The 27,925-nt window shown below is 39.8% G+C and overlaps 1 protein-coding gene across 1 annotated transcript in view; it reads left to right on the top strand.

The window, feature by feature from the left end:
- The first annotated feature begins 13,658 nt into the window (after positions 1-13,658).
- The window catches only part of SYTL5 (synaptotagmin like 5), a 199,995-nt gene continuing 185,728 nt past the window's right edge, over positions 13,659-27,925 (top strand). The window contains exon 1 of the mRNA XM_081043045.1: positions 13,659-13,810. The gene's annotated coding sequence lies outside the window, so the exon portion shown is untranslated. The remainder of the gene's footprint in view (positions 13,811-27,925) is intronic.

The following is a 27,925-nucleotide window of genomic DNA, read 5'->3' as shown; positions in this document are numbered from 1 at the left end:
TACCCTTGATGTCCTGAATGTCATCAAAATGCCTTCTTTTCAATATTTCCTTTATCTTCAGGTAAAAACAGAAGTCATAGGGGCCAGATCAGGTGAGTAGGGAGGATGTTCCAATACAGTTATTTGTTTATTGGCTAAAAACTCCCTCACAGTGTTATGTGAGCTGGTGCATTGTCGTGATGCAAGAGCCATGAATTGTTGGCAAAAAGTTCAGGTCATCTAACTTTTTCATGCAGCCTTTTCAGCACTTCCCAATAGTAAACTTGGTGAACTGTTTGTCCAGTTGGTACAAATTCGTAGTGAATCATCCGTCTGATATCAAAAAAGGTGAGCAACATCATTGCAACAAGTTGGTGAACTTAATTGTCCAACCTCGTGTGACCCAGCAATTCCACTCTAGACATGCACCCAAGAAAAATGAAAACATATATTAATGCAAAAATATGTACATAAATGTTCATAGGAGCATTATTCATAATAGCCAAAAAGTAGAAACAATCCAAAATGTCTATAAAATGATAAACAGGTAAATAAAATGTAGCATGTCCATGCAATGGAATATTATTAAGTAAAATAAGTGAATGAAGTACCAACACATACTACAACATGTATGAACCTTGAAAACATTATGCTAAGTGAAAGAAGCTGGTCCAAAAAGACCACACATTGTTTGCTTCCATTTGAAACATCCAAAATAGGCAATTCTGCAGAGAGAGAACGTACATTATTGTTTGCCTAGGGCTGAAGGATTGGGGGAAATGGGGAGTAACTGCGAATGTTTATGGAGTTTCTTTTAGGAATGATGAAAATGTTCAAAAATTGATTGTGGTGATAGTTGCACAATTCTGTGAATATATTCAATACCACTGAATCGTACACTTTAAATGGATAGATTTCATGGTATGTAAATTATATCTGATATATGCATACGATATCTGATTATATGTATATATACACATACATATACACATATATGCATATATATACATATATATACATATATATAATCCAAAGGACTTTCTATATGTTTTAATATCTCAGATTTACGTATAAAAAAGAATGACATGGTTCTCTTTATCTTTCATGGACTTCTTGGCAAAGTTTTGCAGCTGTCTTTTAACATCACCTTGCTTTTTCTGGGCATCTGATAGATGTAGGGAAAAAGAAATCTCGGAGTGAGGAATGCTTAGGGAGAAAAGCATGCATGCTAAACTTATTCCAAATTGTTCATCTCTTTGGAGAAATAAGATGTGGGTGAAATATATAAAGAAACTTATGCTGTGGTTTAATTCAACAACTATACTTTAGCCCCTTAATCAGCATTGCACTGGGGCAAGAAATGTGGGGAAACAAAGACATGTGAGACAGAGAAATTATTGTCTAAACGGTTAACTGTGTGAATGGATGGACGTCAACTATTAATACTAATCTGAGAGCTAAATGTAATACAAACCACAAACATACCAGGGATGAAGGGAGAGTTTAAATAGAACAGTGAAAAACAGGTTTTGGTCTGGCTAGATAAATAATAGCAAAAGTGCATAATTTTATTCACTGAATATAAAGCATGTCACATTTGAGTCAGTCACATGTTAAAGCAATTTCTCAAACAAATTGATTGCCAGTATGTGTCAAAGGTTTTATTCAAACTTGTAGCAAGTGAAGGTGAACTTTTCTGAAATAGGATTCTTTAAAAGATTTTTTGAAGTACACCATATGTATGGTTAAACACGTCAATCTTAAGCTGAATGAATTTTTGCACTTGTGTAACCACAATCCAGATCATGGCATAGAACCATCCCACCACTCCAGAAAGCTCCCTCATGCCTCTTTCCAATCAATACTACTTTATCTCACCCAGGTAAGCATTGATTAGTTCTGCCTATTCTTGAACTTCATATAAATGAGATCATACCATATGTCCTCTTTTGTACCTGCCTTCTTTTGCTCTACAAAAATGCCCATGAGCATCATCCATGTTTTTGTACGTAGTGGTACTTCATTCCTATTTATTGTTGTGTAGTATTCCATTGTGTGAATATACCACAATTTACTTGTCTATTTATCTTTTATTGGATAGTAGAATTTCTTCCAGTGCTTGGCTATTACAAATAATGTAGTCATGACCCTTTTTGTACAAGTCTTTTGTTGAAACGTGCACTAATTTCTCTTCAGTACAGACCCAGGAATGGAACTTCTGTGTCATAGGGTTTATGTAAGTATAGCTTTTGGAGATTGCCAAACAGTTTTCCAAAGTGGCTGTACATATTTACACTTCTCCCAGTAACGTATGAGAGTGCCAGTGGAAGAGATTTTTTTAAAAGGGTGAGAGTGTGTTTAGATACTGATGTTAAACTACCATGTTTCCCCAAAAATAAGACCTAGCTGGACAGTCAGCTCTAATGTGTCTTTTGGAGCAAAAATTAATATAAGACCTGGTCTTATTTTACTATAAGACACGGTCTTATATAACATAATATAGTAATAGAAACAAGGTCTGCTTCTAGCGTATAGACAGGAAAGATGGTTGGCTGTGCAGTGAATGCATTGTGAGTATAAATTTAATTTCCCAGAGAGGGCTCTGAATCTCATCAACATTTATCGTAAAAGTACTGAAACATTTTTATCAAAAATGTAAATACTTTCCAGGAGAGGTTGTTAATATTCTCAGAAAGTTCTGCTTCAATCCACGTTTGCTAAGGTTTGAGAAAATTTTTGTTCTCACCGACCTAATTCAATGCCAGATATACTACTAAGTAATTTTATGACCTCTGGTACATTACTTGAACTCTTTGTGCCTTTGTTTCCTTAGCTGTAAGTTGGGGACAGTATTATCTACCTCACAGGACTAGTCTGGGGTTTTGATGTCTGGCACAGAGCAAGTGTTCAAATAATTCTAGCTTCTCTTCCTTTCCTTTTTTCCCCCTCTTTGAGAGGTCAAATGGGTTGATAAAGAGTAATGCCAAGCATTATGCCCTCATAATTATCTTAACAAACCAAAAAGTCTAGGGCAACAATAGGGAAAGTGGGAGGGTGGAGGATGGTTGGAGAAGAGAAAAGAATAAAAAATGTAGGAGGGCAAGACATCATCTCCCCATCCTTAAAATAAAGTTCTCCATAATAATGCTGGCTCTGAGGTGGGGAAATGGTGAGCAGAATAGAACACCTGGTATTCTGAAAATTAAAGCTCATTGCTTATATCAATATTAAGTACGCACATACACACAATTGAACTGAAAATATGTCCATGTAAAAAAAATATCAAAATTAAAATCTCATTTGCATATATAATATCAGTTAGAGCAAATGTTCATTGCATAGTAATCATCTCTCTAGGAGAGTCCATTAGCTTGATTTGCATTCATTTAAATGTTCATGTGGGACATTGATTTTGCCTGTGCAATTACTAGAGTAGTTAATTCATTGTTCTATTAAAACGGTTAAAAGACTGCACAAAAGTGGTAACACACAAATGTGGCAATTGATGGGCCAACTGGAAGGAAAGCTTCTCACATAAATAGAGACCCTTTCTTCAGTGTGGGCAAAGAAACTGAAACTAATTGCTGCACACAAACCTCCTCTACCCAGGGGTATTCTTGTAGCAGGGATTCATGAATGGGTGGAAACTCCTTTTTACAATAAGCAAAATAAGTAAGTAAATTATATGATATGTTAGAAGTTGTGGTAGATTGCAAGTATGACTGCAAATTCTTCCCATTCCTGTTTGTATATCCTTTTACCATGTTATTTTGCAGTATGACTTTGCAGCACTACTTACTAAGAATTGGAGTCTATTTCTCAACCCCTGAAGTCTAGGCTGGCCATGTGACTTGCTTTGGCCAACAGGACATTAGCAAATAAGACACAAACACAAGCAAGGTTAGAAAAGTGTAGCTCACTGGGGCTTACTCCTTTACTGCTCTTGGAACCCTGAGACCACTATGTGAACAAATCCAAAGATGATTGCTGGAAGATGAGAAAGTTACATGGAAGCAAACAGAGGTCCCTTAGCCTGCCACTGCTAGAAATGTGCACGAGGCCATTCTGGATCTTTCAGCCATCAGCAGACCAGCTGACCACAGATGCATGAGCAAAGCTAGGAGAGAAAAACTACCCAGCCAATCCATACTATCGCGAGCGAAATAAAATGGTTGTTGTTTTAAGCCACTAACTTTGCAGTGTTTTGTTATGCAGAAGTAGCTAACTGGAACTGAAGGTTATACATATTTCAGAGAGAAATAGAGCAGAGAAGGAGGGAGTAGAAGAATATATGTGTATGTGGTGGGGGGAGTGAGTTGCAATTTTAAGTAACTTTGTAGGGAAGGCTTCCTTGAGCAGATAACACTTGACTCAACATTTGAAGGAGATAAGGAAGTGAGTGATTCATGTGGTTATTTAAAAGAAGAACATGCCTTGCAAAGGGAATAATAGCAAGTAAAAAGTTCCTGAGGCATAGTGTGTCTGGCATTTTTGATGAAAAGCAAGGTCAAAGTGTCTGGAGCACTGTAGGAGGTAAGGGCAGAGAGATAACAGGAGGCCAAATTATGCAGGAGTTCCCTACTAACATCTGGCAAGAGACTTCCAATATATAGGAGGTGGCAACCCCACGGCTTGCCATGTCTGCTATGAGCCCATGCTAATGAATCAATCCAGAGGTAGAAAACTGACATGAGCTAGGACAATCATTTTCTTTTTCCTGGAAATTTGAAACTTTGAACACAGAGACCCAGAGATTGGGAGGTGTTGAAGCTAAAGTGACCTTACTGGCTGAACTCAAGAGACTCAGGATCCATAACCACCTGTAATTGTTGAGTTTCCGGAGCTGGCTTGTTTCTTGTCTGTGCCAAGGCTTGGGAGCTGAACTTGATGTTAAGGCTGTGGGAGACCCTTGAGTCATTACTATGAATTTGTGTTAACACTCAATCTTTTTTCTTAAATAAGGCAAAGTTAATTTCCGTTGCTTGTAAATAAAAGAACCTTAACTAATATAATTATCTTGTGATTTCTTTCTTGTTGTTTAATATATGCCATCTTGTCTGAAATGGGTTATTAGTTTCTTAGAGACAGGAATAATTTCTTCAGTTTATTTTGTATACATCCTCTCTACCCAGCTGTGCTTATAAGATAACATAACAGCTAAGCATTCATTCAGTGTCTGTAATGTGTCAAGCTCTATGCTCATACAGCTTATCTTATTTAAACTTCACAATAACTCTATAAATAATTATCCTTGATTGTCTCCATTTTGACAGATGAGGAACCAGAGCCCAGAGGGGTGACATGGCTAATAAATGGTGGAGTGTGGACTCAAACCTGGGCATTCTCATCCTAGAGCCTATGTTCATTCAGGACTCAGCACTTAGCAGGTAAATGTACTTGTGTTTTGATTCATTGAAGAGTATTAAGTATGCACAAAATCACCTTCTGGGAAGATCAACTGACCTTCACCATCCAGGCATGGGTTCCTTAGCATCCCTTCCCTGGGTAGAGAGGTTTCATTCTAGGAACACATGACAAGAAAAAAATTCTGAAATATTCTAAATTGAAATTACAGTGGCTGAAGAGTGAGAAAAAGTTAGCTTGTTAATGACTATGGACCACCTCTGACAAAAAGACAGCTCCCGCTCCTGTATATCTGTTGGAATTTAGGATTCATTTCCTGGTGGCTATTTCAGTAACTGTCCAAAAGAGAGAATAGCTGGGCTCTGTAAGGACTGAACCCCAGGAGCCTCTGCTTCTTGTTTACGCATGAGCTTTATCGACTCTGCTGCCTATCCCAGAACCAGCTCCGCTTCACCTTCTCCCATCCCCTTTGTCTATAGCTAATGTAAATTCTTTGAGAGGGGCTTATATCTCCTCCTACCTCCACTTGATGTATAAGAATGCTTGCAAAAGTCCAGATGAAGGACATGCACATGTTGTTTTATTCTACGTAGGCTCCAAGCCCCAAGACCAATCTTTTTTTGCTAGCAGTGGCCTAATAAACTCTTTCTTTTAAAAAGACTTTAAGCTGTGGAAGTTAAGATTTTTGTTTGTTTGTTTAACACTATCAGTGACAAGTTAGGTGGTGTGATGTACAGACTACAGAAAAGCATTACTGCTCAGAAAGTGTTCCTTATCCTGTCAGGGCCAGACATGACAAAATGGATCACATTTTGGGTTAAAATTCTCGTTAAGATGTAAATAAGTTATACAAATGTAAGTATGTATGTGTTTAAAAACAAAATTCAATCAAGTAAATTTGAAGATCGAATTGGCTTTATTAAATGATTCATGAACCAGACAGCATCCCGATCTAGCAACTAGAATGGCTGTCTCAGGGGCTGTACAAAATGGAAAGTTTTTATAGGCAAAAGGGTGGAGAAAGGGAGCTATTGACAAAAGAAAATGAAGGATCACTTTTGGGTCAAGACATCTTTTTTAGGGGGGAAGAGAACTGGAAGGGTTTTTCTCATGTAGATTGCTTGTGGGGGACTGAGAGAGTCCATGTGACAGATTACCTTTTTGGTGCTTGCCCAGAAAATTTCAGACTGGTTGATTAAGATTATGTTTCTGGGAGTGGTTGAAACAGCGCTTAGATCAGGTATTACATCTAGGTTTGATATCCTGGGTTTTTAGTGTGAGCGATGCCATTTTGAGCCTGTAGTTTTCTCTTTGACAGATTCTAGTTTGAGGAAAGAATAGACATCCATTGTATCAGCCATATGGAGCTAAACCATAGATGAGAAACCTGTATGGAGAAGTTGCCTGGTATGATGGGGAAGAACACTGTGGTAAAATACATCGATGGCTCCAGTTCCTTATTCCTTCCTATACAGATGCTCTTTGCCACGAAATTTTGCAGTGCCTTCCATGGGTGGGGTGCTCTTCCCTGTCCCTTAACTATGAGTTCAGCCAAAGGACTTTATTTGGCTAGTAGAATGAAGTGCAAACGAGGCTGAGCCTGTTCTGAGCCCAGCAAGAGGCTTTGCATGTATAGTCTTGCGTTTTGCTCTTGTACAGTTACCATGAGAAGAGCATGGCTGCACTAGCCTTCCAGTCCCAGATGCTAACAGGTTCAATGGAACAGAGCCACCTTCAACCAAGCTCAGCCTCAATCAGCTGACTGTCATCTAACCTGCAGATACATGAGAGTAAATGATTCCGGTGTTAAGCCACTGACTTTTGGGGCAGTATTTTGTGCCCCAAATTGATACAAGCACCAGACTTACAGAACAGACCTTAGTTTGAATTCTGGCTCTTTCACTGACTGGCTATGTGCCCAAGGACAAAGCACTTAGACTTTCTGAGCCTCAGTTTCTTCATTAGTAAAGTGGGCATGATTATACTTATCTTGTAAGGCTGCCAAGAGAAATATCAAAGATACATGTAAAGATCTTCATAAATATATAACAGATGGATGCTTTTCTTTATTACTGAAGATAATTGATTCTCTCTAAAATACTTATTTTTTCCTTCCTTGGTACATCAGAGGGTTCTGATTTAAAATTCCACATTGTCTCAACTGTTTTACCCCATGCCAGAGTTTTAACGAAAGAACAGTGGACTACAGTGGTGGTGAGAGCAACTGGCCGAATGAAAGACCCTCAAGAGGAATAATGAAACTGGAGTGGACAAAATCATTACCTCTCCACTTGATTCTGCTCTAGTGTTTGGTTTAGTAAGAAACCATTCCCTGATACTTAGAGGGAGAATCTGGAACCATCTTTAGCAACCCAGCTGTTCTTGGCCTCCTGGCCATCCTTGGTGGGTCAACGCTTAGAGATGAACCAAAAGATGAAAGGAGGCACAGAAAGAGCAAATTCCACCAGTAATCTGAATATGATACCTCCCATTCACAAGGAGTCTACATTTAGTGGACTGGAAATGCAAAAATGCCCAACCCTTAGACCCAGACACTCCACCCAGCAATTATCACTCTACCTCTGAGCTTACAACACATTCTGTCTCCCCATTTCATTTGCCAATTAATTATGTGCTGCTCCATGACACTGGCCTGCTACTTCGTAATTATGATCATGTTATTTCAGTGCCTTGCGGCTTTGTTGTAATTTTACTTTTCAGACCTTTTCTTTTATGTTGGGTACTGTTAGAATGGAATATTTCCATGACTTAACAGATTTACAGATTTACAGTCAGCTTGTGATAGTTTAATGTCAAGATGTTACAGAACTATCTACCACTGAGAAAAGGGTTCAGACTTAATAATTAATTGGGATTTTCAGATTTAAAAAGTCAAGCAACACATCAAACAGACTTTACATACAGGTATTAGTAAGTATGTAGGGGAATCCTTATTACCTAAGATGCATTATTTGTTCCTTTAAGCATAACAGCTTCACTTGTTAATGCAGAATAGGTTGAAAGATATTGAAACAGTTCTTGCATTCTAGAAGCTAGTATTTAAGGTTTTGAAAATACGTGTGCGTGCACACACATGATTGGGAGGCTTTTTATTTACTGCCATATTACCAATGCCTAGAATAGTTACCAGCACGTAGTAGGCAAATATGTACTCAAATCTTTGTTGAATGCTTACTACATGTCAGATATGTTCTAGGCAGTAGGGATACCACATTGAGTAAAACAGAAATCTATGTTTTCATGGAGTTTATATTGTACAAATGGGAGACAGAAAAAAGAAAGATATAAATAAATACAATACTTAGTACGTCAGATGGGAGAACTGTGGGGGAAATAAAGCAGGAATGGGGAAAAGGGAATGCTGGGGTTAAGTGGAAGAGTCAGTATTTTAAACTGGGTAGTCAAGGAAGACCTTAAGGATAGATGACTTGTTTGTTTGTTTATTTTTATTTTTAAATTACAGTTGACATTGAACATTGTTTTATATTAGTTTCAGGTGTACAGCATAGTGGTTAGACATTTATATAGTTTATGCAGTGATTCTCCCCAATTAGTCCAGTACCCACCTGGCACAATACATAGTTGTTGCAACATTATTGACTATATTCCCTATGCCGTACTTTACATCCTGTGACTATTTTGTAACTGCCACTTTGGGTTTTTTATACTTTATTTTGACATTCAGTATTATTTTATATTACTTGTAGGTGTACAGCATAGTGGTTAGACATCTATATCATTTAAGAAGTGATCCCTCTGAGCAGTCTAGTACCCACCTGGCACTGTGAATAGTTATTCCATATTATTGACTACATTCCTTATGCTGTACTTTACATCCCCATGACTACTTTGTAACTACCAACTTATACTTCTTAATCCCTTCACCTTTCTCACCCCCCTCCCGTCTGGCCACCATCAAAATGTTCTCTGTATCTATGAGTTTGTTTCTGTTTTGTTTGTTTATTTTTTTCTTTAGATTCCGTATATAAGTGAGATCATATGGATTTTTTTCTCTGACTTATTTCACTCAGCATAATGGCCTCAAGATTCAAAGTATAGACGACTTTTGAAGAGAAACCTAAAGTTGTTGAATGAGCCCTGATTCTACCTGGCAGAAGAGAGTTCTAGGCAGAGGAAGCAGTCAGTGCACCAGCTTTGTGTGTTGGAGAAACAGCAGGAAGGCCAGTAAAAATACAGTGGAGTAAACTAGGGAGACAGTGGAAGAGGATAGATTTAGAAAGATGGCAATGATTAGACCATGCAGGGACTTAGTGACCATCGTAAGAATCAGGTTTTTACTCTGAGGGAGACAGAGAGCCAATGGGGTATTTTGAACAAATAAATATTGTGTTTGGAATTGTATTTTAAAGGGTCATTTCAGCTACTGTGGGAGAAAGGACTATAGGGGGCAAAAGGCAGAAGCAAGGTTGGGCTTTGTAATAACACAGCAGAGATGGTGGTGGCTGGACATGGATGGTAGCAGTGCACATGTGAGAAGTGGTCAGATTCTAGATGTGTTCTGAAGGTGTAATAGACAGTATTTCATAATAGATTGGATGTAGAGTACAAGAGAAAGAGAGAAGTAAAAAAATGATCTAAGGATTCTTAGTTTGTGCATCAATCTGGATGGAGTTGACATGTAACAAGATGGGGAAGACCCTAGAAGGAAAAGATCTGGGGGAAATATCAAGAGTTGGGTTTTGTACAAGGTAAGTTTCAGATTAGTCATCCAAGGGAGGATGTTAAGCAGTTTGCTAGATAAGTGTCTGGAATTCAGAGGAAATATTCAGAATAGAGATACAAATCTGCGGGTCATTAGCAAACCACTGGAATTTAAAAATGTGAGACTGGATTTGATCACAGGAGCATGATAAATATTTTATAGGTAATAAATATACACTATCTCTTCTGTTAGAACACATTTTCTAAAAAAAATAGCTTATATGCTAATAGGGGAACGATGTCAACATAATGTGGAAGTTGTGTTGGAGTATAATTATAATCTTCAACATGAGAGGAAAAAGGACTCAATTTGGCTGCTGCAGTCAGCAGCCTTTTTAGCTTTATTTTCAGAAAATTGAAAGGGAGGGTCTGCACCCAGGGCTTCCTCTCCAAGGAGGTACACCTCCAGCCTTGCATGGTTTTTGCTTCTGACAGATTGCACTTCCTCCTCTGCCCACATTAATGGTAGCCTCACTGTCTTAGAGCTTCACTTTCATTTGCATCGTCTCAGCTCTATCAAGCCAGAATTTCCTCTCTATTCGTTTCTTGCATTTTTAATATCCCGAGACAGCCTCTAGCCATACCAAGCTGTGTGTCTGAACTGTCCAAGTTATCACCTGAGATATTGCGCTAATGTTCTGCTAATAAAGTTACAGAAGTTTTGAGTGATTTGCCCCTAACTATTTTTTCTATAAGCCTTGTGAATTTTAGTGTGTTATTCTGCAAAATGGGAGATTTTTCAGGGAAAGCTTGCACACACATAGTTGACATGTTACTTTTGTCCACGTCTCTTCCCTAGCATCTTTTCCTTTAGGAACTGTACCTTCCTCATCAGGTAAGGCTATCAATCTGTCAATGCCACCCCCCACCCCTAAACAAACAGGGATGGGCACATGACTCAGGATGGCCAATCAGAACATACTATCTACTTGGCCATGGTGATTGTTTCAGGGATGGACAGACACATGATCTAAGCAGAGCTTATCCCTGGTGCTTTGCTGGAGCTATAAGGAAGAACTCTCTTAACTCTGAGCTGTCTTAGACACTATCTGCCTAAAGAATGATGCCATCACAAGAGAAAAGAGACACAAATTAAGAATCTAAAGTAAATTATTCATATTCTGAGTATTTCTCCCATTATTCTTTTCCTGGAAACTGTCTTTTTTTTAAGACTCAGTTATTTTATATTGAAATGTTTTATGACCATCTCCACCTCTTCCATGAAGGGCCGTGAGCTCCCTTCTCATTCCCACAGCAACTTGAACACTTCCCTGCAGCAAGCTTGTTGCATGACTTCGTTTATAGTCTGTTCCTCTCCTTCCCCCACCTTTTGGTGTATTCTTGATGGTAGTGACTTTGCCTTATTCATCTCTATAAATCCAGTATCTAACACAATGCCCAGCACATAGTAGGTGCACAGTAAATGTGAGTTGAATGAATGGATGAAGATATGATTCTAGTAATACTTATGATCACCTTGCATGAAAAGACAGTGTCTTGGATACATACACATGGACACACGCACACTCTGAGGAATGTAGGATTTTTGATAGGTAAAGATTTTGATCCAAATATTTAACAGCTTTAAACAAAAAAGCAGCGAAAGCATTTAATTGACACTAAACTTGAAAATAAGATAGCAAGAGAGAATGCAGAGTAGGGGAGGCTTTAGAAAAAGAGAAGTTGGCAAAGAAACATGACCTTATAGACTTAAGAGGATAGAGGTAGAGAAACTGAGGGGTGATATTATTCAGGAAAGTAGGTATAAGTAAGGAAGAAAAGTAAAACAGATGGGAAAAGATGGAAAGTTTAGAGGTGGAGGTGGGAGGCAGGGGTAGGAAGGCTCTGGATGTTGAATCTTGCAGCTTTCAATTAAGATTAATTTGCTACTGGGTTTCAGGACTTGTGCTGGGTTATTGGGACATTGAAATGAATGTCATAGTCCCTGCCCATCCCGGGGGAGGTCTAGGTTTATAATGGTGGTCAAATAGCAACAGGATGATTGTAGCAAGTAGATTGCCCTCTTTTCTGAATAGGCAGTGACCTTCCATTCCTTACCCAAGTTGTAGGAAGTATGGCAGCTGAAATACTGTCTTCAAATTGGGAAAATTCTCTACTCTCTCCCCATTTTTGTTTCTTTCTCTCTGAACTCTATAATCCCTCACTCTTGCTAAATCTAATGGGATTCTTATTGTACATGCTCTTCCTGCCAGTTGATACAATGGAGGCAGGACCTGGATCTCATAACATCTATCCTGTCCCCACCCCCAGCAGAACAAGATAACCTCTACCAGAAAAAATGTCAGGCCCCAAGGCAGAATCCCCAATCCTTATTTGCTGGAGATAGGGTGTCATGCGGGGTCTCAGCTCCCGCTCCCCACATAAGAACGCAGAACATGGTGAGGCCAAAAAGGAACACCCACGGAGCCATAGATAGAGGAGTCATACCATTATATTCTCAATGGTGACTGGGTTAGAGACACAGGAGGCAGGAGCCACACTATCTGCAACCCGCTGTCCACTTGTCTCTGCCAAACAATCTCACTTGCTAGTAATCCGCTTCTCTGTAATCCGCAATCCACACCCCGCCCCTTGCCAGTTTAGCCACGGCAGTTATATCAGTGGCTAATGGCTAACCGGTAACAGCTGATGGCCAACTAGTCACAGCTGATGACCATCTACTAACCGAGCCAGCACCTTTCCATGTGAGGCCGAGAGCCTGGAAACTGCTCTCTGGGGCTCTGTCCCCACATAGAGTATTACTTCTTCTAGAAGTCCTGGCACTCTACGATGCCTTGACTTTCTTAATAAAGTTTGGGTAGGGCCTCAGCTGCTCTTCCCAACCAGAGTCAAAATAGGAGGGTGCCCCCTGGTACCAGGTCCCATCAATCCTGCTGCACTTTCCCAGGACCCTGGAGGATCTCAGGGGAGTGATTCATAGCCACCTCTACTCCAAGAAGGTGGGAGTAATTTGTGCGTTGGCTGTGGTGGGCAGTAGGAGGACCCTGGGCATAAACACCGACTGTGGGAGGGTGTGGGCACAGCCAAATCCAACTGGCAGGTGGAAGTCCCTGGGGGCAAGAAGTCCCTGCAAGGTAAGGTTCCCGGGAGAGGGGAGACCTATGGAAAAGGATACACCTGAGATCTTTCTGGGCTAGGTGGGTTCTGACGTCACCACAAGGGGGAGTTCAAGGGTGGCAGGGTTGGGGGGCAGTGCATCCTGGAGCAGGCTGGCACAACCTGAGGGAGGGTCTTGGCGATGCTTGTCCAGATGGCATGCAGAAGGTGTTTTGAGCTCAAATGGGCAGCCCAGGGGCAGTGAGTCCTGGGGTGGCGGGGGACAGAGGACAGGAGAGCTCCACGACGAAGGCACTGGTCCTACGGCCGCAGGCGGTTGTCTGGAGGGGCGGGCTGTACTTGGTGCGGCTCTGGCTGGGTGGGCTCTGGCGCCGCCGCCTGGGGGCGTCGGGCAGAGAACCCGGTTGATAGGGGCGGCTGGAGACCGCCTCCCAGCGCGCGGCCCTGTACCTGCGCGGGGCGGGGAGGGAGAGGGGCGCACTGCGCGAGAGGCGGTTGCCGAGCGCGTGAGTCACTCCACTCCCCTGGGTTAGGAGCGGGACTTCGCCTCCCGCCTGGGTCCGTCCGCATTTCATCTCCAGCTTCAGCGAATCACCCACAAATACTGGCCCCCTCCGGAGGCTGGACCAACCGTTTTTCCGTCTGGGTAAGTTTCTCGTCTTTGGATGCCTCGTGCATGGGTGATTCGGGGGGGAGGAGGGTCTCCCAGTCTGTGTCTCTGCTTGCCTTTGCTTCCTCTCTCTGGTTCTCTCCATTGGAGACAGAAAGTTAGATTTTTAAAACGCAACAGAGAATATCAAATCTATACTCGGACCCCAAACAAGCCAAACTCTGGGGCCATATTCTTAATTTCCCGGGTACCTTCAAATGTCCGGATGCGGCGTTTATGGGGCTAGGAATGTTTGATTTGTTTGGTGTGTTTCCTTCCTCCCCCACTTTCTTCCTGGGTGATTCTTAGAGGTTGGGGGTTGGGGGGAGCTAGAGGGCTGGGCTGGAACCCTTTGCCAGGGCGGTGTCCTCATTCTCGGCGAGGTGGCAGATGTTTTACTGTAGCCTGAGTTGGGATCTTGGACCAACCCTCCTCAGATCAGGACATGCCAGAACTGTATATCAATCTCGTCATCATTGACTGAATCAAAATGTTCTAGAGGCACAATTAATGTGAATGTCATTATAATGTTGAAATAATTCATTGAACTCTGTTGGATATTTTTAATGTGTTTCAGGAAAATTTTAGATTACTGCTGGTTTTATTTTCTCTATTTTTAGAGGTGCTTCCAAAACTGTTATTTTCCTTGCAAGAAAATCAATCAGGACCTATTCTGTTTCTTATAAGGACTTAATAATACAAAGCTACATGTTCGTTTTCCTTTTCCTCTACCAGTTTGTGTGTGCATGTGTGTGCATGTGTGTAGCGTGCACGTCCACTAACTGCCTTTAGAAAAATCAATGTGAGGAGGATGAGTCCCCTTGTCTACCACTAAGCACAAGTGTTTCTGTAACTATTAAAGAGGTACTAATTATTGCTGTCGTTTTTGCTTATAAGTAGCAGAGGAGAGAACCTCCTAGAATGTCTGCATTTGTTGACGACTGATTGCTTTATCATCAGTATTGTTTGGTTTGCTGCAGCGTTAACAGGTGGTCTTAATTTACAGCACAGTTCTTTTGCTTTGGCAAATATCCTTGCTGATATGGGAGGCCTGTACTCCCCCTCTTCCCCCTCCCGACCAAGGACCAAGTCTTTATCCTGCTTTGTGGGTGAGAGGAAGATGGGTGGGGGAAGCTTTCCTGGCAGTTGATTGAGTCGCCTATCATAAATTGCTCTTTCCTGAATTGTTATTGGGTTTATAGTCTGTGATTGTAGAAAAGACCTTCCTCCCACCCCCCGAGAAGAAAATTAATGAAACCTGACATGTTCAGTTTGATCACAGGGATAACTTTTTAGAGTTGTGTGGAAGCTTCCACGATTCTCTTTTCCATAGCTCTTTCCAGGGAGCACCCCAAACTGAGTTAGGTTTCCCACCTCTCTGATAACACGACTCTGCATATTTCCGCGCTTACTGTCTTGTGATTCTTGGGTTACATACCAGTCTCACTCAAGATAGTAAAATTTCTTGAAAGGCAGAAGTAATGTCTTACTTATTTTTGTATCTCCGGAGCCTACTAACGTGGGTCTGTTGAATGAAGGAATAAATGAATTCAGCAGTCCAGATTTCTTGAACACCATCTGCGCATGCTTTTTCTTCACTCCTAGAAGATAATCCTAATTACAAGACTCTCAGTGTGTATCAGAGTACACTGTGTTGTAACTAAATGAGAGTTTGACATACATGGAATATATCTACAGAGGGGGGTGCCAAAAATGTGTACACCTTATAAGAAAGGAAAAAAGCTGTATTAAAATTGTAATATTCAATATATACTGATGACAAAAGATGAATACAAGTCACGTTTGACTTCTGTAGTTACAAGAGGTGCTCAAAGTGGTTACCATTAGCATAATTTTAATACAATTTTTCCTTTTTTGCAGTGTGTATATATATTTTTGGCACCCTCTGTATATATTAAATGTGATATTTTTTTCTTCTTTTTTTGTGTGTGTGCATGCAATAGAGAAGCCAACTAAAAGTGGGTTTAAATAGAGAAGCCTGACAGCAGAGGAGCACTGGAGTTGGTTCAGTGGCCCAGCAATGTCGGGGTTCTGAGTCAGTGCTTTCCCCTCATGGTTTCAAGATGCCTGGAACAGCTTAGACATTACATTCTTATCCCATGTTCAAAGGCAGGAAATGGGGTTGAAAGGTGTAGAATAATTTTCTTCATGTAACTTTCTCTTATCAGAGAAGAAATATCTTTCCCCAAAGTTCCTCAAGAGACTGTCTCTTGTATCTCATTGGCCAGAGCTGGGCTACATAAGTCGCAGTCCTTAGTGGCAAGGGGGTGGGGTGGGAAAGTGAGGTTCTGGCTTTTCAGCTTCTACTGTAGAACGGAGGCCAGGGAGAAGGGCTCAGAGATGGCTTCGGGGAGCTAATCAGCAAGTCCGTTAGACTGTCGTGAAAATGGTTCTATTTTAACCTGTGACTGTATTAATGAATGGTCCAAGTAAAATTAAATATTAATGTAGCAAAAACACATTCAGAACAGGGTTCCCCTGCAACGTGTTTGGCATTTTAAGCGTGCCAAATCACTTTTTTAGAGTGTGTTGACTTTTAGAGACTGCAGGTAAAAAAAAAAAAATATATATATATATATATATATATACGTATATTATATATACACATATATGTGATATATATGTGCATATTACATATAATATACATATATGTATATATACATATACAATATATGCAACATGTTATTACATATTACATATATGTAATTATTAATATTATATATTATTGATTATAATATAATATATTATACAATATATAATTATAATTACATGTTACATACATGTAATTATGTAACATTATTACATAATTACATATATGTAACGTGTTATATATAATATATTATACATAATATACCATATGTATTACATATATACATATATGTGTATACAATATACGTATATGTATATGTATTATATATGTGTATATGTATATATACATATATAATATATGTAACATATTATATATAATATGTTATATTATACGTAATATACCATGTGTACATAATATTACCATGCCAAATAGGATCTGGCTGCTTGTACGCTAGTCAAAAAATCAGGAGACAAGATTGGTGGAAAGAAAAGCAGGTTTATTTCAAAAGGCCAGCATTAAGGGAAGACAGTGGACACCTTGTCATAAAGACTGCCTTCCGGCTCTTAATATTGCCAAAGGTTTTAAGCGCACGTAAGGAGAGGGCAGAACAAAGGAAAGTTGGTCAGGCAGTTCCTGGGGGAAAAAGGCGCTACACAGAGGCTGGTTTGTTTCAGGAATAGGAGTGGATCTGATGCAGATGTAATAACTTCTTTCAAGTCAGTGTCTTGGAGGTTTCCTTGAGGAACCAGGGTCATTGAGCCTGGTATGCAAAAGGCCTGGAGTAAACAGAACCATTGAAACTGGTATGCGTAGTAAATGTATGGCAAATAGTTATTAAGGTTTGGCCGGAGGGAAGGGCAGCAAAGAAAAAAAAAAACACTTTCAGAAAGTCCCAAGCCAAACTACAATGTTAAATCAAATTACACTAGAGGTTTAAATCTCAAAATAGAAGATACAGTGCCACCCTTACAGTAATGTATATATCAATTATATTAAATATGGGTCAAATCGTCCAGTTTCTGGAACAGAATACACATTCAGTAAGTGGTTATCCTGTGAGTAGACTATAGAAATACCTTGGAGATATTGTGGGTTCAATTCCAGACCACCTCAGTAAAGCGAGTATCACAATAAAGTATCACAATAATCATTTTGCTGTTGGAGGGTTTTGCCTTCAATTTCTAAAAACTGCAACATCGTGAAGCTCAGTAAAGTGAAGCTCAATAAAGCAAGGTATGCCTGTATTGAGTTTGGGAGCTTCACAACTACACAGGGACAAGTGAAAGGGTTTAGCAAGAAAAAACGCATTACTGGTTTGGCATCTATGCCCTGAAATGCTGGTTTACACAACCTTAGAGTCTTTCATTGGGATCCGAGGAACCTGGAGGGCAGTTTAACAGGAGGGACAAGAACATAAGCAGAGGTAGTGGGTACTGACAGTTTAGGTCAACAGATTTTCTTTAGCGGCTTTCTCTATACCTGTACTGTGGAAACCATACTACAAAAAATGCTCAAGATGATACCTAGTGTGTGTACACACACACACACACACACACACACACACGCACACACGAAACGAAGAGAGCATATATTATTGCCAGCTTTCTTGAGTCTCCTTCCTGGTATGAGTCCTGAAAACTAAACAAAGTTTGGGGACATAATGATGGGAGATCAGTGGTTCTCAAACTGTGTTGCACTTTACAAATCACCTGGAGAGCTTTTTAAAAATCCGTATATGTATGGGCTGATTCCCCAGACTACTTAAACTAGGAACCTCTGGGAATGGGACCCAGGTTATCAGGATTTTTAAAACTCCCCAGACGATTCCAATATGCACCTGAGTGGGAACTGTATTAGTTTGCTCAGGCTGTCATAACAAAGTACCACAGACTAGGTGACTTAAATAACAGAAATTGATTTTTCTCACAGTCCTGGATGCTAGAAGTCCAAGATCAAGGTGTCAGCAGGGGTGGCTTATTCTGACTGCTCTTTCCTTGGCTTGTCCATGGTTGCCTTCTCGCTGTTTTCACGTGGTCTTTTGTCTGCATGTCTGTGTCCTGCGGTCTGTGTCCTGCGTAGTTTTGTCTCATGAGGACACCAACTGTGTTGGATTAGGGCCCAGCCATATGACTTTGCCTTAATCACTTTGCCTTAATTACCACTATAAATGCCCTGTTGCCAAGTATAGTCAAATTCTGAGCTACTTGGGGTTAGAATTTCAACATACGAATTTGGGGAGGGGACACAATTCAGCCCATAACAGGAACCACTGGAGAAGTACAGTACTTCTCAAACTTGAATGTGCAGCCAAGTCACCTGAATACCTTTTTGTAATTCGCATTCCCCGTTCAGTAAGTCTGGATGGGGCGTGAGATTCCCTAGTTCTAACCAACTCCAGGTAATGTGAGTGCCGCTGGGCCGTAGACAATACTTTAAGAAGCATGGTTCTGTCTAGATCAGTGGTCCTGAAGCTCTAGCAGGCATTAGAATCACCTGGAAAGCTCGTTAAAAATAAATTATTGGGTCCTGGCCTCAGAATGGCTGATTCAGTGGATTTGGAATAGGGCCCAAGAATTTGCATTTCTAATAAGTCCCGGGTGATAGTGATGCTGTTGGTCTAGGGACAGTACTTGGTGAACCGCATCTCTGACATTTTGACACTGATGTTCGGTGAGTCTAGTTCATTACATATACCATTGTATGTGAAGTTTATCTGCACTATTTGCTATAGTAATTGCCGATCATGTTGCCAAGCTTAATTTTTCTGCTCACAAGACAAAGGATGAGGAAGTGGGCGAAAGCTGCGTTGAGATCTCTGTTACTCTCTTACACAAATTGATGTGAATGAATATGGAGCCTACACGTCAGCCCATTTGTCTCTATTCATGTTTCTTCTACCATCGCAGAGTTAAATTGCAGCTTGTTCTTCTATGAGCTGAACGACGATTTTAAGAGACTAGTTGCTTGCTTCCCATACGTGAATTGTTTTTGAAGGATTCACTTGTCAAGATTGTACAATCTCAAAACACATTAAATTAATCATGCTTTTATTTCTGTATGAGACCAACAGTGAGTTGCGTCAAACAATATTCGCTTCAAAATAACTGGAGATAGGAAAATAGTTGGCCTGCTATTTGAGAGTTAAATTAGTAAAATTCATGTCCTGTGGATGTTATTACTCATGAGAGTAAAACAAGAGACGGCCTGTAAATGTGAGACTAAATGGTTTAGAATCATCCGAAACTTTAAGCTAGTGAACTGGGTATAATCTCAAGAATTGATTTGTGTTTTATAAAATATAAATCTATCAAAAATAATAATAGATATTTTTTTTCTTTGACTGTGGTATGCTGGTCACTACTATAGTAAGTACCTCATTTAATCCTTGTAACAAACCTATGATATACCACGTGTGTCAGCTATCTATTTCCATAATAATGCTGCATAACTACCAGCCACAGAGTCTCAGCATATGACAGTACGCATTTATTATTCATGTATCTAGGGTCAGCTAGGGGTTGGCTAGAATGCATTGCTGATCTTGGCTGGGATTGCTCACATATTTTGGTGTTCACCTGGATATTGACTGATCTAGGTGAGCTGTGGAGTAACTGGTATGCCTAGGCTCTGTTTCACATGTTTCTCATCCAACAGCAGGCAAACCACGTCATGTTCTGCAGTATCAGAGGATATAAGAGAACAAAGGCCTAGAGTCATGACTGTCATATCATCACTTCCACCTTATTCTTTTGTCCAAAGCAAGCCACATGGTCATACCAAGTCAGAGTGGGAGGGCCCTATAAAATCATACGGCAAAAGGCGTGGATGCACCAAGGGGTGAAGAATTGGGGCCATTTTTTGCAATCTGTCATGGAGGAAAAAAGAAAGTTGAGAGACATTAAGTAACTAGTTCAGATCACAGTACTTATGAGAGATGAAGTCAAGACTCAAAAGCAACTTTGATGCCAAAGCTTAACACGTTTTCCTTTATACCATATGATTTTTCTACTTTTTATTGTACCCTGTTTAGAGAATAACTATGTCAACAAAAGGTATATGGTCAGCCTGGAGGATAAAAAATTATCTTTCTATATTAAGTCACAATTAAGATTTTATACACACATGTGTATATATGCATTATTATATTTTTCTATTTGCTCAATTTAAAACATTCTATGTTTTTAATTTGTATTAATGTTCTCTATTGTGTCTATATGAAACAACTGAAATGTTTCCGTTTTAAACTTAAAAATGGATTCAACCTGTAATCCAATAAATCTTTTAAACAAAGATACTAGCAGATTTCTTGCTGCCCCATTTTCTCTGGGGCTGTTATCAAAAGAATGGGTCCTGCTTAAGTATTACCCTCACTTAGGACTTTTCCAAAGTTATGCTAGGTATATAGGACCTCTATTCAGAATGGATTTGCCAATGCAGTAAGTGTTTACCCTTAAGGTTTTCGTACGTCTTCCACATTCCTTGTGAACTTTCCAGCAATTGGTAGTGCACCTCCCAGCACTGCCCACGGGACAGATTACCTGTCACGTTTCCAGCCTGATCATATGACCCACCACATTAGACAAGCTCAGTTGTAGAGATGGATGCGATGGGCTGTTAAAGCCCAATTCTATTAAACATTTTTTTTAATTTTAATTTTTTTAAATTAAATTTATTGGGGTGACAATTGTTAGTAAATTTATATAGATTTCAGGTGTACAATTCTGTATTACATCATCTATAAATCCCATTGTGTTCACCACCCAGAGTCAGTTCTCCTTCCATCACCATATATTTGTTCCCCCTTACCCTCATCACCCACCCCCCACCATTAAACATTTGAATTGTGTAACAAATTATGTTTCTCCTGATTTCATGCTCAGTAATCAGCCTTATGATTTCCCATGTTCATTGCCTTCTGGGAGAGAACAACCTGGTCAGGCTGTCTGGTCTGCCCAGAAGTTATATTTCTCATTGTCAAAGGCTAAGCTACTACTCTGGCCCTAAACACTTAAGAGTGTTTTGAATGTGAGTCAGCATCCAGCACCTTCAAGCCTAATAAATGCAGAGACACTGATAAGATCAGTTATCTGAGGTTGTACTGCTCAGTGCTAGGCCTGGTGATGATGAGTCACCAAAGTGAATTAACGTTAGCTAGCATTTATTGATCAATAAAACTGCACTGTGCAGTTTTATTTACATGATCTCATTTAGTCCTCATAACAACTTTGTGAGGTAGTACTTTTATCTCCATTTTACAGATAGGAAGACTGAGGTATAGATTAAAAACTTGCTCCCAATCAAATGGCTACTTGGGCAGAGACTTCTAGTTGCCACCCAGTATCTTTTTTCACCTTTTCCCTTTAGTGACAGAATTCAGTTTTATTCGGGTGGCGATTCATCCAGTGAACAGTCTGTTACCCAGCATCTCTTACATCCAGGTATGATCTGTCGTGTGGGAGACCCTGCTCGCTGCACCATTTGTCATGCGAGGTGACCTACGGGGTCTCTAATCCCGCTCCCCACATAAGAAGGCAGGATATGACTAGGCCAAAAAGGAGCCATAGGTAGGGGAGTCATACCACTAAAATGTCACTGGTGGCCCTGTAGTCTCACTGGAGGCTGGAGTCACACGGCCTGCAACCTGCTGTCTGCTTCTCTGCCTGTCAACCAGCCGACTCACTCGACTGACTCCTCCCGACTCACTGACTCACCAGCGCAGCCGCAGCAGTTATATCAGTGGCTAATTGGCTCACTGGTTACAGCTGACGACCAATTAGTCACAGCTGATGGCCATCTACTACCCGAGCCAGCACCTTTCCATGTGAGGCCGAGAGCCTGGAAACTGCTCTCTGGAACTCTGTCCCCATAGATCCTATGACTGAGTTCTGCCAGTGAAAGATAATTGTTGTATTATACTTTCTAGGGACTTCTAGAAAGCCTGCTTCGAGAGTTCACTTGGCTGGAAGGAGGGCCCTTTTGTACCTCCTGGTTCCTCCAGCTGCTAGCCTGGAAAGGAGGCATGATACCCTTGGACTATGGAGTGACCTCTTGGATGTACAGTAGCATTGATGTTGTTAGAACAGAAAGGTAGAAGAAGGGGTTTGGGTCTGTGATGACACCATAGAGCTACTGTGCCAGTTTCATTCCAGAGATCTTTACTGCTTCCTGAACAAATTAGTGTTCTCTTAGAAGAGAAGAAAGGTAGGGATGGCTATTGGGTAGCCAGTGGACAGTGTTTACACTCTATGTGCCAAGTGCCTAATATTTGAACTGTGATAGATGTGTGCTTGAGTTCTAATTCTGCCACTTACTGGCTATGTGTTTTGGGCACATGTTGTGTACATCACTGTACATCCTTTCACCCACCTTTTAGTCAAGTCATTGATTCAATCACCAGTTTCAGGTGGGTATAACTGGATAGTACCTTGCCTTAGCCTCGCATTGAATATTTCACTTTTCACCCCAGGACTTCTTTGATGTTTCAACACAGAAGCCTGTTGGAACCTCCTGGAACCTCCTGGCACCCACACATGTGTATTATGGGATGTGAGAGAGTTAAAGGCCCAAGAGTCCATCCTTGACTAATGTGGGGTGGGAGCCAGGGACACAGGTTGCTCTTTTCCATCCTTGGCCACATAATTCTGAACTGCATTTTAGTATTGTTTCCTTCTGAGAGGTTCTCAGAGAGTCTAAGCATGATTCAGCCCCAGTTGCCTAAAGTTGTGGCCAACCTAAAAATATACTCTGTATTGATTTATTGATTTTTCTTCTTTTCCTATTCCCTTTCCTCAATTCGTTAATTCTATTCCCTGGAATCAATCCTCCCCACCTCCACACACACACACACACACACACACACACACACACACACACAAAGAATAGAAAAAGAAAAACACTGCTTGCACACAAACCCTTTTCCTAGGCTCTGTGTTTAAGGGAGAACTCAGTTTAAGACATTGTGTAACCTTGAATTAAGCTGTATTGGTAAAACTTTGGCACTTGCTGACACTTTATACCCCTTATATAGTGAAGCACTTTACTATTTGTGGTGTACAAAGATGACAGTACTTTAGGAAATCTGGTCGTATCAAGTATTCGTGTGGACGAGGATCAGTAAGAATTGATATACCTTGTTGATGGGAGTACAAATTTGAGAAAAACATTTTGGAAAAGAAAACGTGGCACTATCCTGTGAAATTGAGCATCCACATACCCTATGACCTAGCAGTTTTATCTCTAGATATAACCCTTAGAGAAATTATTCTGCACGTGGACCAGCAACTCTCCTTAGAGGTGTCCTTTGCAACATAGTTCATAATACAAAATTACTGGAATAACCTAATAGTTCATTGATGTGAAAATAGAGAAGCTAAAGAATTTGATATTTATTATTTCACAATAAAATAAAATTAATTAACTGCTGTTATATGCAAGAACATAGATGCATATTAGAAACAAAATATTGAATGAAAAACTAAGTCACCAAAGACTTCATGCAGTTGGGCATAATTTTTCTATGCCCTGAACCAAACAATACTAAACAATACACTAAGGAATCATACGTACGTGATAAACTATAAAACAAGGAAAATCCAGGATTCAGGCTAGTGCTTTCCTCTGATGGGGAGACAGGAATGGGATAAGGTAGGAAGATAACGACAGATGCCCTAGCACTGGTAATGTTCTAGATCTTGAATGGGTGATGGGGTCATTGAGGCTCATTTATTATTATTCTTTATAATTTATTTAAATGCCATATAAGGTTATTTTGTATATGTAATATCAGATATTATATAACAATTTTTTTGATTTATTGGGTGATATTTGTTAGTAAAATTACGTAGATTTTAGGTGTACAATTCTGTATTCCATCATCTATAAATCCCATTGCGTGTTCACCATCCAGAGTCAGTTCTCCTTCCATCACCATATATTTGATTCCCCTTACCTTCATCTCCCTCCCCCCACCCCCTTACCCTCTGGTAACCACTAAACTATTGTCTGTGTCTATGAGTTTTTGTTTCTCATTTGTTTGTCTTGTTCTTTTGTTGTTTTTGGTTTATATACCACGTATCAGTGAAATCATAGGGTTCTCTGCTTTTTCTATCTGACTTCTTTCGCTTAGCATTATACTCTCAAGATCCATCCATGTTGTCACAAATGTCTCTATATCATTTTTTCTTACCACCGAATAGTATTCCATTGTGTATATGTACCACAACTTCTTTATCCATTCATCTATCAAAGGACACTTTGGTTGTTTCCATGTCTTGGCCACCGTAAACAAAGCTGCAAAGAACATTGGAGCACACGTGTCTTTATGTATAAATGTTTTAAAATGTTTTGGGTAGACACCCAGGAGAGGGATTGCTGGATCATATGGTAATTCTATTTGTAATTTTTTGAGGAATCTCCACACTGCCGTCCATAGCTGCTGCACCAGTCTGCATTCCCACCAACAGTTTATGAGGGTTCCTTTTTCTCCACAGCCTCTCCAACACTTGTTACTATTTGTCTTGTTGATGATACCCATTCTGACTGGGGTGAGGTGATATCTCATTGTGGTTTTTATTTGCATTTCTCTGATGATTAGTGATGTTGAGCATTTTTTCATATGTCTATTTGCCATTTAAACAAGATTTAGTGTTGGGTCTAATGACCACCCAAAATTTAAAGTAGAAATGAGCATCAAGGATATTTCACAATATCTGCAGTAACTGTAATGTGATATAAAAAATACCTATGATTTCTATTGGTGACAAAGTCACAGGTACTAAAATACTATTGCAGTTTGTTTGTTGCCTACATTCATATTTGAAGGAAGTGCTAAATTTCAGTTATAGATTAGTAAACATAAGGATGTATTTTTTTCCCCACCCAAGTTCATGGACACTTTAAATTCTATCCATATACACTTGGGGTCCATAGACCCCACCTCCAGAAGCTTGCTCTAAGCAAAACAAAAGAAATGACGACAGATGAAGGAAATAATTTTAAAATGAATACCCAATGTTATCTAAACTACAGTCCATAAGAAAAGCACTTATTTCTCATACTTCATGGGATGCAGGCGTGTGTGTGGGAAGGGGAGGGGCTAGGACATCGCAATTCCCATTCTTACCTCATAGACCTCTTTGAGAGGACCTTACTCTTCAATGCCCTATAGACAAGTCTCCGTACTTCCTTCAGGAAATCGTGCCTCCTCAGAGGAGTAGGTCTTACTTTTGTATTTATCAATCTCCCTTCTCTATTCTGTTTTCTCCACTAAGAGCCGTTCACCTTTAGATAACTCTCTAATGACTCCCACATAACAACGCAGGGTGGGCTTTGGCTTCCTGAGTCTCTTCTTTGAGGCCTCTCCTCTGTGGTGAGTTGTAGTGAGCAGAACACATTCACCCTTTCTACCTCTCCAGTAAAAACACTTATTCTCAAAGATAATCCAGTCTTAGAACATAAGGAAAAAGAAGCACTTTCCCGACTGCCTCCTAAATTAAAAGGCTGCTCAAGTGTGTAGTGTAGCTTGTATTGTACAATTATTGTGTAGATCGGGGATAGTTCTTTATTCATCCTACAGCCCCTTTCAAATGGGCTCATTAGTGAGCTATAGACTTTTTTGTTAAAGTGTGTTTTTCCAGGACCCATCAGCTCCAAGTCGAGTAGTTGTTTCTATCTAGTTGTGGAGGGCGCAGCTCACAGTGGCCCATGCCGGGATCGAACCCGCAACCTTGTTGTTAAGAGCACCGCGCTCTAATCAACTGAGCTAACTGGCCTCACCTAGACTTTTTTTAAGGTCCAAGGTTTTGTTTATTGTGATTCATGAAAGCCCATAAAAAAGCCATCAAAATTATCATGAAAGTTGTAAGTGATAAGCTTTTTGGGATTTTCATATGGAAAGGTGTCAAGGTTTCAACTCCATTTCATGAATCAAGAAAACTTCATTCAGTATCCACTAGCATTATAGCTTTTGTTCGTCTTACTCTTACCACTGACGTTTTTTGTGTGTTTTTTGTTTGTTTGTTTTATTGAGATGAAATTCACATAACATAAAATTAACTATTTTAAGGTGAATGATTCAGTGGCATTTAGTATAGTCACAATGTTGTGCAACTGTTACTACCTCTACCTAGTTCCAAAACATTTTCATCACCCCGAAAGGAAATCCCTTAGCCATTTAGCATCACTCCCTTCCTCTCCTCTCCCCCTAAGCCCTTGGCAACCACCAGTGTGCTTATAGAGATACTATTCTGGACATTTCATATAAATGGAATTGTACAACATGTGACCTTACTTTTGACTTCTTCATTTAGGATAATGTTCACCCTCATTGTTCCATTGTATGGATATTCCACATTCTGTTTATCCATTCATCTAGTAATGGACACTTGGTTTGTTCCCACCTTTTGGTTACTGTGAATGCTACTGCAAACATTTGTATACTAGCAAATGTTTGAACAGTTATTTTCTTTTTTGGTTTAATTTTTTTAAGATTTCTATTGAAATACAGCCAACATATAATATTATATTAGATTCAGGTGTATACCACAGTTGTTCAACATTTATATACCTAAAGAAGTGATCACCATAGTAAGTCCAGCAAACATCTGACACTGTACCATGCTATCACAATACTATTGACTATATTCCCTACACTGTACATTGCATCCCCATGATTTATTTGTTTATATCTAGAAATTTGGACCTCTTATTTCCCTGCACCTTTTTCTCAAGCTTTATAATTTTTCAATTACAGTTGACACGCAATATTATATTAATTTCACGTGTGCAGCATAGCAGTTAGACATTTATATAATTTAAGAAATGATCCCCTGACTGGTCTAGTACTCACCTGGCACTATACATAGTTATGACTATATTATTGACTATGTTTCCTATGCTATAATTTGCATCCTCATGACTATTTTGCAACTACCAATTTGTACTTCTTAATCCTTTCACCTTTTTACCCAGCCATCCATACCCCCTCCCCTCTATCACCCCAACAAACCTATTACCCATCTGACATCATACATAATTATTACAATATTGTTGACTATATTCCTTATGCTATACGCTACATTCCCATGACCACTGGGTAACAACCAATTTGTACTTCTTAATGCCTTCCTCTTTTACACCTACCTACAACTCCCCTCCCATCTGGCAACCATCAAAATGTTCTCTGTATCTATGAGTTTTTTATATTTCGTTTATTTATTTTGTTCTTTAGATTCCACTTATACATGAAATCATACGACATTTGTCTTTCTCTGTGTAACTTACTACACTCAGTACTATACTCTCTAGGTCCATCCATGTTGTTGCAGATGGCAAGATTTCATTGTTTTTTTGTGGCTGAGTGATAATTCCATTGTATATACGAGGTCTGACAATTAAGTTCACGAACTTGTTGCAATGATGTTACTAACCTTTTTTGATATCAGAAGGATTATTCATTATGAATTTGTACCAACTGGACAGTTAACCAAGTTTACTATTTGGAA

The sequence above is a fragment of the Rhinolophus hipposideros genome (assembly GCF_964194185.1).
Source record: "Rhinolophus hipposideros genome assembly, chromosome: X".
In the NCBI taxonomy this organism is placed as follows: domain Eukaryota; kingdom Metazoa; phylum Chordata; class Mammalia; order Chiroptera; family Rhinolophidae; genus Rhinolophus; species Rhinolophus hipposideros.
The sequence above is the reverse complement of the archived record's forward strand: the minus strand, read 5'-3'. Positions and strand labels throughout refer to the sequence as shown.